At 37.2% G+C, this 13,514-nt stretch overlaps 1 long non-coding RNA gene across 1 annotated transcript in view; it reads right to left on the reverse strand.

Moving 5' to 3' along the window:
- LOC139360155 (uncharacterized) overlaps nucleotides 1–13,514 on the reverse strand; it is a 122,369-nt gene that overhangs the window by 22,541 nt on the left and 86,314 nt on the right. The window contains exon 3 of the long non-coding RNA XR_011617326.1: nucleotides 9,285–9,370. This is a non-coding gene — a long non-coding RNA (uncharacterized lncRNA). The remainder of the gene's footprint in view (nucleotides 1–9,284; nucleotides 9,371–13,514) is intronic.

Here is a 13,514-nt window from a genome sequence, read left to right on the forward strand (position 1 = left end):
TAATCCTGAGTTCTAGTTTGATTGCACTGTGGTCTGAGAGACAGTTTGTTTTGATTTCTGTTATTTTACATTTGCTGAGGAGTGCTTTACTTCCAACTATGTGGTCAGTTTTGGAAGAAGTGTGATGTGGTGCTGTGAAGAATGTATATTCTGTTGATTTGGGGTGGAGAGTTCTGTAGATGTCTATTAGGTCTGCTTGGTGCAGAGTTGAATTCAATTCCTGGATATTCTTGTTAACTTTCTGTCTTGTTGATCTGTCTAATGTTGACAGTGGGGTGTTAAAATCTCCCATTATTACTGTGTGGGAGTCTAAGTCTCTTTCTAGGTCTCTAAGGACTTTATGTATCTGGGTGCTCCTGTATTGGGTGCATATATATTTAGGATAGTTAGCTCATCTTGTTGAACTGATCCCTTTACCATTATGTAATGGCCTTCTTTGTCTGTTTTGATCTTTGTTGGTTTAAAGTCTGTTTTATCAGAGACTAGGATTGCAACCCCTGCTTTTTTTGTTTTTGTTTTCCATTTGTTTGGCAGATCTTCCTCCATCCCTTTATTTTGAGCCTATGTGTGTCTCTGCACGTGAGATGGGTCTTGACTATCCAATTTGCCAGTCTGTGTCTTTTAACTGGAGCATTTAGCCCATTTACATTTAAGTTTAATATTTTTATTTGTGAATCTGATCTTAGCATTATGATGTTAGCTGGTTATTTCGCTCATTAGTTGATGCAGTTTCTTCCTAGCATTTTACGGTCTTTACAATTTGGCATGTTTTTGCAGTGGCTGGTACCAGTTGTTCCTTTCCATCTTTAGTGCCCTCCTTCAGGAGCTCCTGTAAGGCAGGCCTGGTGGTGACAAAATCTCCAGCATTTGCTTGTCTGTAAAGGATTTTATTTCTTCTTCACTTATGAAGATTAGTTTGGCTGGAAATGAAATTCTTGGTTGAAAATTCTTTTCTTTAAGAATGTTGAATATTGGCTCCCTCTCTCTTCTGGCTTGTAGAGTTTCTGCTAAGAGATCTGCTATCAGTCTGATGGGACTCCCTTTGTGGGTAACCCAATGTTTCTCTCTGGCTGCCCTTAATATTTTTTCCTTCATTTCAACTTTGGTGACAATTATGTGTCTTGGGGTTGTTCTTCTTATGGATTATCTTCGTGGCATTCTATGTATTTCCTGAATTTGAATGTTGGCCTTCCTTGCTAGGTTGTGGAAGTTCTCCTGGATAATATCCTGAAAAGTGTTTTCCAACTTGGTTCCATTCTCCCCATCACTTTCAGGTACACCAATCAGACGCAGATTTGGTCTTTTCACATAGTCACATATTTCTTGGAGGCTTTGTTTGTTTTTACTCTTTTTCCTCTAAACTTCTCTTCTTGCTTCATCTCATTCACTTGATCTTCAATCACTGATACCCTTTCTTCCACTTGATGGAATCGACTACTGAAACTTGTACATGCATCATGTAGTTCTCATGTCATGGTTTTCAGCTCCAACAGGTCATTTAAGGTCTTCTCTACACTGTTTATTCTAGTTATCCATTCATCTAATCTTTTTTCAAGGTTTTTAGCTTCTTTACGATGGGTTCCAACATCCTCCTTTAGCTTGGAGAAATTTGTTATTATCAATCTTCTGAAGCCTTCTTCTCTCAACTCGTCAAAGTCATTCTCTGTCCAGTTTTATTCCATTGCTGGCGAGGAGCTGCATTCCTTTGGAGGAGAAGAGGTGCTCTGATTTTTAGAATTTTCAGCTTTTCTGCTTTGGTTTCTCCCCATCTTTGTGGTTTTACCTACCTTTGATCTTTGATGATGGTGATGTACAGATGGGTTTTGGTGTGGATGTCCTTTCTTTTTCATTAGTTCTCCTTCTAACAGTCAGGACCCTCAGCTGCAGGTCTGTTGGAGTTTGCTGGAGGTCATCTCCAGACCCTGTTTGCCTGGACATCACCAGCAGAGGCTGCAGAACAGCAAATATTGCAGAATGGCAGTTGTTGCTGCCTGATCCTTCCTCTGGAAGCTTCGTCTCAGAGGGGTACCTGGCTGCATGAGGTGTCAGTTGGCTCCTACTGGGAGATGTCTCCCAGTTAGGCTACTTGGGGGTCAGGGACCCATTTGAGGAGGCAGTCTGTCCATTCTCAGATCTCAGACTCCCTGCTGGGAGAACATCTACTCTCTTCAAAGCTGTCAGACAGGGATGTTTAAGTCTGCAGAAGTTTCTGCTGCTTTTTGTACAGCTATGTCCTGCTACCAGAGGTGGAGTCTACAGAGGCAGGCAGGCCTCCTTGAGCTGCGGTGGGCTCCACCCAGTTCGAGCTCCCTGGCTGCTTTGTTTACCTACTCAAGCCTGAGCAATGGTGGACGCCCCTGCCCCAGCCTTGCTGCCACCTTGCAGTTCCATCTCAGACTGCTGTGCTAGCAGTGAGAGAGTCTCCATGGGCAAGGGACCCTCTGACCCAGGCACAGGATATAATCTTCTTGTGTGCCATTTGCTAAGACCATTGGAAAAGCACAGTATTATGGTGGGAGTGTCCCAATTTTCCAGATACCATCTGTCACGGCTTCCCTTGGCTAGGAAAGGGAATTCCCCAACCCCTTGCACTTCCCAGGTGAAGTGATGCCCTGCCCTGCTTTGGTTAACAGTCTGTGGGCTACACCCACTGTCTGACAAGCCCCAGTGACATGAACCTGGGACCTCAGTTGGAAATGCACAAATCACCTGTCTTCTGTGCTCACCCTGGGAGCTGTAGTCTGGAGCTGTTCTTATTTGTCCATCTTGGACCCTCCCTTTGTTTTTTTCTTTTTTTTGGAGATAGAGTTTTGCTCTTGTTTTCCAGGCTGGAGTGCAATGGCAAGATCTTGGTCACTGCAGCTTCTACCTCCTGGGTTCAAGGGATTCTCCTGCCTCAACCTCCCCAGTAGCTGGGATTACAGTGAATAACTAACTTTTGAATGCTAAAATATCCCAACATTTTTTGAAAAAACCTGAATTGATGATGATGCTGTAATATCTAATTAATATCATTCTGAATTTATGTTTTTTAATATTATCTTTAGGATTTTACATATATGATTATGTTAGACTATTATGTTATTTTTCTTGTAGTATCTTGTCTAGTTTTGGTATCTAGGATATGTTTGTTTCATAAAAAGAGCCGGGATGTTTTACCCTCTCCTCTGTTAAGTATTATGTAATAGTATTATTTTTGTCTAAAACATTTGAAACAATTCACCATTAAAATTATCTTGGTCTGAAATCTTTGAGTTTTACATAATGATTTTACTTTCTTTTATATTTCTTTATTTTAAAAAATACATTTCATTGAAGTTTAATATTCAACTTGGAAATATGAATAAATGTCATACATAAATACCTGCATATTTTTTAAAAATTATAGTAAAAACACTTAACATGAGATATACTCTCTTAAGACAGTATTGCTAAACATAGGTGCACTGTTGTTCAGTAGATCTCTAGAACTTTTTCATGTTGTATAACTGAAACTTTATGTCACTTGAACAGCAGCTCCCCATTCTCCCGTCCCCGAGCCCCTGACAATCACCTTTCCACTCTCTGCTTCTATGAATTTGTTTATTTTTGATACTTCGTATGAGTGAACTTACCAGTATCCATCTTTCTGTGACTCATTTTGCTCACCATATTTTGCCAGTTTATCCGTTTGTTGCATATGACAGAATTTCCTCTTTTTTAAGGCTAATATTTTATTGTGTGTATGTATCACATTTTCTTTATCCATTCATCCAACAATATTGTTTCTAATATTTTGTCTATTGTGAATAATCCTGTAATGGACATGGGTGTACTACTATCCCTTTCAGACTCTAATTTCAATTATTTTGTGTAGATATATATTCAGAAGTGTGACTGCTGAATCATATGGTGGTTCTATTTTTAAACTTTTGAGAAACCTCATTGTTTTCCATAGTGGCTGCATTAATTTACATTCTCATCAGTGGTTTTAATTTCATGGATAGATATTGGATTATTAAATTTTTTTTTATTTCCTGTCTCTTTAAGTGGTTAATTCATTGAGAAAATTATTGATTTAATCCAAACTGTCAAATTTATTGGCATAAAGCTGTTCATAGTAACCTCTTATATTTACTATGTATAGAATTAGTTGTTACCTTTTTCATTATCTCTCTCTACATATAAATAGAATATACACCATTTGAACCCTAACTATATATATATGTTTATAAATGACTATTAATTTTTGGATTTATATGTGTACATATATTAAATGTTGGAGTTCAAATTATATGCAGTCTGCATATATTCTATATATTTTTATATATACAGAGAAAGACAGAAAATATATATATATATATACTTGATCAGTCTTAAAGTTTTTTCTTCCTTGAAAAGTCTTGATAGTTGTTTTTAATCATTTTGAAAAACCAACATTGAGCTCTTTTTGATTGTTATTAATTTTCAGATTGTTGGAAAGTTTCTTTGTCATTGATTTAAAGCTTAGTTCCAGTGCTGTCAGGCATTCTCTAAGTGATTTAAATCTTTTAACATTTTCTGAGACTTTCTTATGTGCCGCAAGTGGTCAACTGTGGTACATATTGTACACATGTGTGAAAAGAACGTGGGCTGTTTTTGTTATGTGGCCTTTTTCACATGTCTATAAGATCAACTATATTAATTTTGTTTTCTAAGTCTTTTTTATCCTCTTTTGTCCTATTTTTTAAAAAAAATCATTTGGAATATATGTTAAATTCTCCCATAAGATTGTCCTTTTGTCTGTTTTTTTTTAAGTCCTCTTAATGAGTTGCTACAGATATAAAATGGCCACATCTTCCTAGAGCATTGATTGTTTGGATACTGAGACATTTCCCTCTTTGTTTCTACTAACACTTCTTGTATTAAAACCCACTTTGATATTAGTTGTTAATATTTGAATGTTATGTATTTTCTTAACATTTCTCATCTAAATTTTCTGTCATATTTACTTTTTGTAAACAGCACAGTTTTAAAAATTCAGTATTTGATTGAAATATTCAATTGAGTTATACAAATGTAATTGCTGATAGAGTTGGCTTTACGTCTACCATTTAACATGTGTTTTAAATTTGATTTTTTTAATACATTTTTTTTCTTTTTGGCCTGTTTTGGATTATTTTTGGATTGAATTTTGGTGTTGGTTTGTTAACCTATGTTATCTTGACTAATACACAGTTGATTATTTTCTCGTGCAGTTTATAAATTTGATAGATTATTTTGCCTTAGTAGTAGAGATTTGTGACCACGCTTATACTAGATTATGGCAACAGTGCTGCAGAGAGATTTTTGGTTTGTTTCAGCTGGAAACTCCAGGGTTTTCAACAATTTTGTTTTGTTTTTGTTTTTGGTGCCAGTTATAACATTAATATGTCAGTTTTGAAATACCTTCATGGTAAGAGTGGAGATTTAGGCCTGCAGATATCGTGCCTTATGGGAGATATTTTTTTCCTACCTAGAGCTCTAGGCAGAGACTTTATGCTTTCTTACTGCTTTGCCTTAGATGATGATTTTCTAGTATAATTAGTTTCTCTAATCTTCTTTTCTTCAAAGGGGCACTGCTTCCAGCATATCAACTTATGCAGATGTTTTAGGCACAGCTCTTTACTTTCCCTGGTCCAAAACTTCATTTTCTGTTTTACTGTGAATATTAAATTATAAGTTTCCATTTTTAAGGCCTGCTTTGGCTTTAATTTTTCTATTTCTGGCATTAATAATTTCAACTCTTTTAAGCTCAATTTTGTATGTGTATTATTATTTGCTTCCTTCCTATGTGTTTGTAGTGGGAGTGGGTCCATGTTAACTTAGTCTGACATTTGCTGGGACCCAGTTTCATTTAATGTAATGCTTATCCCTAGAATATAAGTATTAGTAAGCTTAACTTTAAGAAAACTGTTGTTTAGAGACATTCATTGGCTCAATCAAGACTTCCCAGTTTGTAGGTGTGTAGAATATGAATTTGTTTCCATTCTGGGCTGGCTTTAAAGCCCCTCTCTTCCAAAAGAGCAGGAAAGTGTGTTCAATTTCTGATTAGCACATTTTTCTTGGAATATGTGCTTCGGACTGTCAATGATTTGGATAATACCCAGTTTCCATAGGATAGGGCTTTTCTGAACCATTGTCTTAACAAACTAGTGATGGTGAATTGTTCTTAATTTTGACTCAACTTCAGTTTCCCTGGACATTGCAGTTAATAATAAGTATTAGGAATTTCCTGTTATTTGTGAAACAACAGTCATGGGTCTTGGTTGTCACTGTATATACAGTTCCCTACTCTGTACACCCACAGTGTTTTATTTATGTTTGGGTGATATTACTTACTAAAATTATAGGTTATTGTTTACCCAACTGCCCTTATTTCCCAAAATAGACTAACATCTTCTAGAGGATGAGAACCTGGCTGATTATCATAGTAACTTTTTATTCCTCAAACACCTAGAAGAAAACTTTTGTTGTGTGTGCCATCCAGTGGTAGGAGTGTTTGCTTCAGACTGACATACCTGAAACCCACACCAGGAGTTATCCCTAGTTGATGGAAATTATCTCTGCCAAGAGTATTCCCCCATCCTGGGAAAATCCACATCAGAATAACTGGTTGATCTGAGGGTACAATGGTCCAGCTCCCATGCCTCTACTGGGACATCTCTGAAGGGCTATCCTAGAATCAGAAAACCCATTAGAGTGGCTGAAGCCCCTGTTGTTCTTGCATTCCAGTTCAGTTGGTCCCTCTGCTCAGTCATGCTGCTGTCAATAACAGACCCCAATAATCTTTGTGGTACTCTAAACTCAGAGTCTTAGAATCTGACTCCCAGGACAAGTGATCTAAGACAGCATTGTCTAGATGGGAGATTCAATTAAATGTTTTACTTGAATTGGATTCATTTGAGTGATTCTGGACCGTAAAGTCTCACAGAAAAAAAATATAGATTAACAATCTATAAATCCAGGTATCCATTCTTCACTGAGAAGACACTTTAATTTGGCTTCCTCCTGTTGCTACTATGATACTGAGTTACTTGCAACATATTTGGGTTATTGGATGCTTAAAATTATTATTTTAAAAATGTTACCATGAATTATTGATGCATACTCACTTATCTCATTTATTTTTCAAAATAAATGGTAAGGTTCCCTATGTTTACATTTGGAGAACTCAGCATCAGCTATACCTGAGGCATAGAACACATAGATGCATCATTGTTACTCCATTTTGACAAGCCAACATTAACTATCCCGATATCTTTAATTTCTTGCAATTTCAATTTTTATATCTAAATTTGGAATTTCCTTCTAAACTGTAATTTTCCAAGATAAGATAAATTTATTTTTACTACCATTTCCCCCTGTGACTAACAAGATATTCTTCATGGGGCTGACGCAAAATAGAATTTTAGTTAATTGAGATGTTGACAGGTCATCTTACACAAGTATTCATGAAAAAAGTATTCAATTGAAAAACAAGATGACCCCCATTTAATAATAAATAACATTTTAATGATTCAAGTTATTAGGCCATTTTCATTAGGATAGTTATTCAAAGCAGACTAAACTGAGTTTAAAAATTAATTGAAGTTCATTTTCTTCCGTGAAAGTATTTGTCAGAGTTGGAAGTCAGTTGTGTTTGGGTGTGAGTGTACATGCAGGACATACAACACAGCTGAGGCAGCTGGTTAAGTATGTTTTTAATGACCTATGAAGATAAATTCTCTATATCACAAAAGTGTTATGTTTGATGACAGATTCATGTATATATTCAAAAAATTGAGCTTTGTCTATTTCCTATGGGTATTATTTATCAAAAAAAATATGAATTGTACACTATAGGAAGATAAACAGAGCGAGTTCAATGTTTTGGCCAAAGAATGCAATATGAAGACAGGACTAAAGGAGAAAAAAAAATACCACTACACGAGAGTTCCAATTTGAGTAATACAGCAAATTATCTGTCAGTTCAAACAATGCCCTATGGCAGAAAAGTTTGTAGTGATTTCACTCATTCTTTGGGCTTAGCTATTTAGGGGATGCCAGAAAGCACCAGATATAGTTCAGTCTTCTTAGGACAATGGTACCAGCCAAACAACTCACAGATACATATGAATAAATGCTATTGCTCAGGTCATTAGTGACGGCTCTGTACAGCCTTTGTGGACCCGACTCCACAAATAAATAAGTTCACAAATGGAAGGTGGTTAGAAATACTTCCTGGAGGGTTTTTTTAATATTTAATAACCTTTACATTTTAGAATAATTTTGGATTTTTAGAAAAGTTGCAAGATTATAACAAAGAGTTTCTACATACCCCACAGCCAGTTTCATAGTTAATATTTTCAGCAAATGTTTGAAAATAAGGTGATTCTGCATAGACATATGGGAAGAAGAAATATATTTATAGCATTCACAATACTGAGAGAGGACCCTGACATAAATTAGATCCTCAATAAATATTTCTGATGCAAACAAATAAAACGTAGATTGTGCTCCAATATTACAAGGCCTTTGATTCCCAGGTGAAGTAAGATGTAATAAATCCTGAAGGCAATCGTAAACTATACTCTCAAGGATAATTTGGTACCCAGAAAAAAATAGAACTTAACACATTTTTGAAATAATTACAACATTTATATTTATCTTGGAAAAAAGCAATAATGATGATGACAACAAAAACCCCAAAACTGAGTTCGTGTCCTGACCCTCAGAAGACCAAAAATTTTACTTCTTTGTTCCACAAATCGAAGGGATGGTATGTGTAATCAAAGATGTTAAACCCAGTTAATCCCAAATAGGAATGGATTATAATTTGAGTTTATTTTCTAATGGCCAGCATAGTCCAGATGAAGAATACATATATTTCATATAGTTTGTTTTCAGGTCATTAACAAAGTAGACATTTGGAATTTGTGTTGGCTTTCCTAAGTTAAAAAAGATGGTATTCTATATAGTGCAGTTTTACGGTCATTCACATGTCTTCCTAGACATCAAATTTTCCCGCAACTGGTGTGTGAGGTTATACCAAGGGTGAGCTTTTCATTTTTCATTTGGGTTTAGAATTGCTTTTAGCCCATAGTAAAACTGTGATATCAAAAAAAAAAAAAAAAAAAAGGGGAGAAGAAGCCATTAATACCAAATAGAAATAAGTCATGTAATTTTGTCATATAACATTGGTGAAAATCACGTTCTTTACATGTGAAATGAGATATTGTAATAAGTGAGCAAAATAACACATTTAAAGCATCGAGCACACTGCCTATAACAGAGTAGGTGCTTACCTTTTATTAGGTTACCTCCTCTTCATCTTCATTACCCCTCCATATTGCTTTTCATGACTGGACATTTCTCAGAAGATAATGCATTTCTGTGAAGAAACTTAGTCTCTCATTACCTGTCCACATTTTAGGGACTGAACTAATTAGAGTGTAAAAAACTCTTTGTTGGGACCTAGTGAGAGGGGTATAATTAGGTCCTACATCAGGTCATGCTAAACACATGAAAACAGAAAGCAGAAACCCTGCATCTAAGAGCTGGATTATATTAGATTTCCCTCTGCTGAGAAAAGAATGAGAATGGCTAGCTGCCAGAACTATTTTCTTTCATGGTTCCCAAGAAAGATGTACACAAAGAAGAAGAGGCCAGGCAAATCCTACACCATTTGTTACTATAAGTATCCCCTCTCTCTCCCACCCCTTTCAGGCTCCTGGTGAGAGATGCTTGGCCAAGTGGAACTTGCAAGAACATTCCTAATGAGACTAAGGGGCTTCCTTTCCCATGGGAGTTGGCCTGGTTTCTGATGGCAGTGGCTTTCTGCATCCTCCAAGAATTTAAACAGGATTAATGTAGGAACAAAGAAGGTCAGGCAGCCTTTGTTGCTTGAGGCCCATGTAATTAAGCAACTCTATGGAAGAGCAAAAGGGGAGATCCTTAATAAGAAAAGTGAAAAAGAGAGATCTCCCACCAAACACCCTATCCCTAGTACTATGACCAAAACCTGACCCTCCAGTATTCCTCCTCTATCCACCTGGACTTCACATTAGTTCCTTCATGTGCCCTCCTCCTATTACTAGCATAACAATCAGTGCTTAGGTTATGCTGGCTCTTTAGCTTTCCATATTTAACTGGCACAATTTCCCCAACATTTCTTCTTCTGATTCTTGCTTTCTATTTTCGTAGCATTCATGCTAGCCTGGTATTTGATGTAAACGCTTCCTAAACCCATCATTTCAGAGTTAACCTTAGAACCTTGACTAGTGCTTTATAAATCGGCACTAGTCTAGGTGCTAAGATTCTCAATTAATATTTGTTACATGAATGAATGCATGCATACCCTTCACCCTATTCTAATCAAGGTTCCTTTTCCCTGTTTGAGTAATATATTAAACACATAGCTTTGATTCTCCAAAGTTAGGAATATTTTTATTTTCATCCTATTCCATCCCCTTTAATTATGTTTTGAAACTAAATACAGCCATGTTTCCCCAGGTACCCTATCTAATACCACTAAATTGACCAGCCCTACTTTTTCTGCTCTTTAACTCCCCTTTCTGGAATTTCTTTTTACTATCTTCCTTCACATCAAGGTATTCCTGTGAAAATTATTTTCATGTGTTTAAAACTTGTACCTGTATCAAACACACATAATTCCAGAAAAATTATGTTTTATTCTTATCTTTAGTCCTCTGAACATATAGCATGGTACCGTATACACTTACTAGCTACATAGTAAATATTCATTTAATCAATATCAATTTCAAAGACCTCATTAAAAATCTTGGCATATACATAGAACACTGAAATGAAGATACTATATAATGCACATTTTCTGTGATTTATAGGGATTGGCAAAACAGAGAGACATCAATATGGACTGAAGTCACAGAATGGGTTTCCTGGAAGAGATGCTTCTTGATGTGACCCTTGAAGGTAACACTCTATTTTTGCTAAGGAATCAGCCAATTCATATGGTAATATTATTCTACTTCGTGAATGAGTATGTTCATACAGCATAGGAAGATTCAGAATTGACAAGATCTATAGGCATTTAGAGAATATGGGAGGAAATGAAGAAAGAGAGAAGTCAGCACTATAACAAGGTGCATGTAGGGAGAAGGAATCCAGGTGCCCACAAAGAGAGAATCCTGGACAGGAATTTGAGGTTTTGCCATCTCCATCAAGCTACATCATCACCTGGGCTTTACTTGTCTCATCTGAACAACAAATTTGTTTAACTGAATGGTCTATAGGTCTTTTCAGCTGTAAGGGAGCTGGGATTTCCTGATTCCAACAGCAGGCAAATAGAGCGCTTAAGAGAAAACCACCCCAGGTTTTATCTACAAGGGCCAATTAAAGACAAATCATTTGAGTCGTAGAAAGTCTTTCACCCCTTCCGAAGTACTCTGAACATTTCCACACTCTTGAGACTCTTGATATATATAGTCTGGAAGTGAGTGAAAGTTTAAACCTTTATTTGCTGTTAACACATACTGCCTAAGAAATAAAATGATCCCTAAGTATGATTTCTGTGTATAAACTCCTTGTAGCTATTATTGAGCTCGCAATAGCTTCTGCAAACTTCTATTAAAATATCAATAGTATTTTTCAGAGCTTAAATTGAGTGGTGATTTTATTTCAGGCTGATCCTATAAACCACTTTTCTTCAAAGATTCTCTTGTTGTTGCTAAAAATGAAAGCCATTCAAACGAGCAGTGATTGAAACAGTGAGAAAGAAGGAGAAAAAATCAATACTGCATTTTCCAGGGCACTATCTCTGCTTTTGAAAAGAGACCATTAATAATGTACTTATGGGAGAGGCAGCCAGTTGCTCAAAGTGCATTCAGGGGTGAGCTGAAAGGACAGATTTCTGGGAAGCCTCTCGAGAGAGAGATTGCTGAGAAGTCAAAGCTCACTGGTGGAATCTGCACCAAACTGACTCAAGACACTCTGACGATCTGGAGCTAAGTGAACTGCTTTGCAGCCTGGGAAATGCTTCCTCTTGTAACTCATCTGCACATCAGTGGAGACAGGGCTAAGGGTGGTTAAGGCAAAGAGGAAAAATATAAGCATCAGTTCCCAGTGACTCATGTGCTTATTGTTTCTCCCAGTGACTCATGTGCTTATTGTTTCTCCCAGTCTGGTCTGTTAATTCAAGACCAAACTCAGCAGCCAATCTAAGTCCTCAGTAATGGGGTGACCATGATTTCCCTTCTAGACTTAACTTCCGTTTCTCTCCAGTGTTCTCCTTCTGTTCCAGGCTGTTTACTAGGCACAAAAGCGGAGAAGTTCTAGATGAGAAAAAGTCTGTAGTCACGCTTGAAATCTGAGAGTTTTATGGCCGGGCACGGTGGCTCAAGCCTGTAATCCCAGCACTTTGGGAGGCCGAGACGGGCGGATCACGAGGTCAGGAAATCGAGACCATCCTGGCTAACACGGTGAAACTCCGTCTCCACTAAAAAATACAAAAAACTAGCCGGGCGAGGTGGCGTGCGCCTGTAGTCCCAGCTACTCGGGAGGCTGAGACAGAAGAATGGCGTAAACTCGGGAGGCGGAGCTTGCAGTGAGCTGAGATCCGGCCACTGCACTCCAGCCCGGGCGACAGAGTGAGACTCCGTCTCAAACAACAACAACAACAACAACAACAACAACAACAACAAAGAAATCTGAGAGTTTTTGGAGTGAAATATGTTTTATAATTGCTAATTGATATCTCTCTTCATATGAAGGAATTCGAGAAAAGCTATATTTAAAAAATATTCTGACTTATTAAGCAGCAGGAAGGATTCCAATATGGAAAGAAGATGCCAAATAATAGTGGTAAAAAGAGAAATATTTCAGGAAAGTAGAGAGGGATTAAAGCCAAGATCAAGGATGAAAACCTATCCTAGGCAGAAGAATGATTAGTACAAATTTATGGTCACAAGAGCTATAATACAGACCTGGACTGAACAGAACGCAGGGTTCTATGTGCTGCAAAGTGATAAGGTGGATTGAAAGATGCCAAAGAATGCCAGAGCCCCTGTTACCGGCACAGAATAGAGAGGTATGCAGTGGGTGTGACCATTTCCTTCTGAGATTTGAGAATACTCTAATGTGCGTAACTGAAAGGTGACTGCCCTGTCTTCCTGTAGCACAAAACTAACCCATGAAATTCTTCCAGAAACCGTCAGGCACATCAGTGGATATATTTTTCTTTTGGCTGTTTGAAATGCAAAGGCCTTCAATATCTCTTAGTTTGGCAGTAATCGATAATAGCCGTCAACCTGGGCCACAGATGTAAAATGTCCTGGAGTTCAACTTTTGCTCAGCACTTGCTTAGTCACTTGGCTCATTTTGTCAATTTCTGGACCTCTTTGGGTCTTAGTTTTTTCAGTGCAAAATGGATATATTAGTACCCAGTTTATGGAATTGTTAATAGGAGTAAATGAGTTAATGTTGGCTCATATGTCCATCTGCTAATTAACATGTTTAAAAACTGTACCCCTGATATCTTCTACCTTTACCCCAGGGAA

Source organism: Macaca nemestrina, chromosome 19, assembly GCF_043159975.1.
Source record: "Macaca nemestrina isolate mMacNem1 chromosome 19, mMacNem.hap1, whole genome shotgun sequence".
Lineage (NCBI taxonomy): Eukaryota > Metazoa > Chordata > Mammalia > Primates > Cercopithecidae > Macaca > Macaca nemestrina.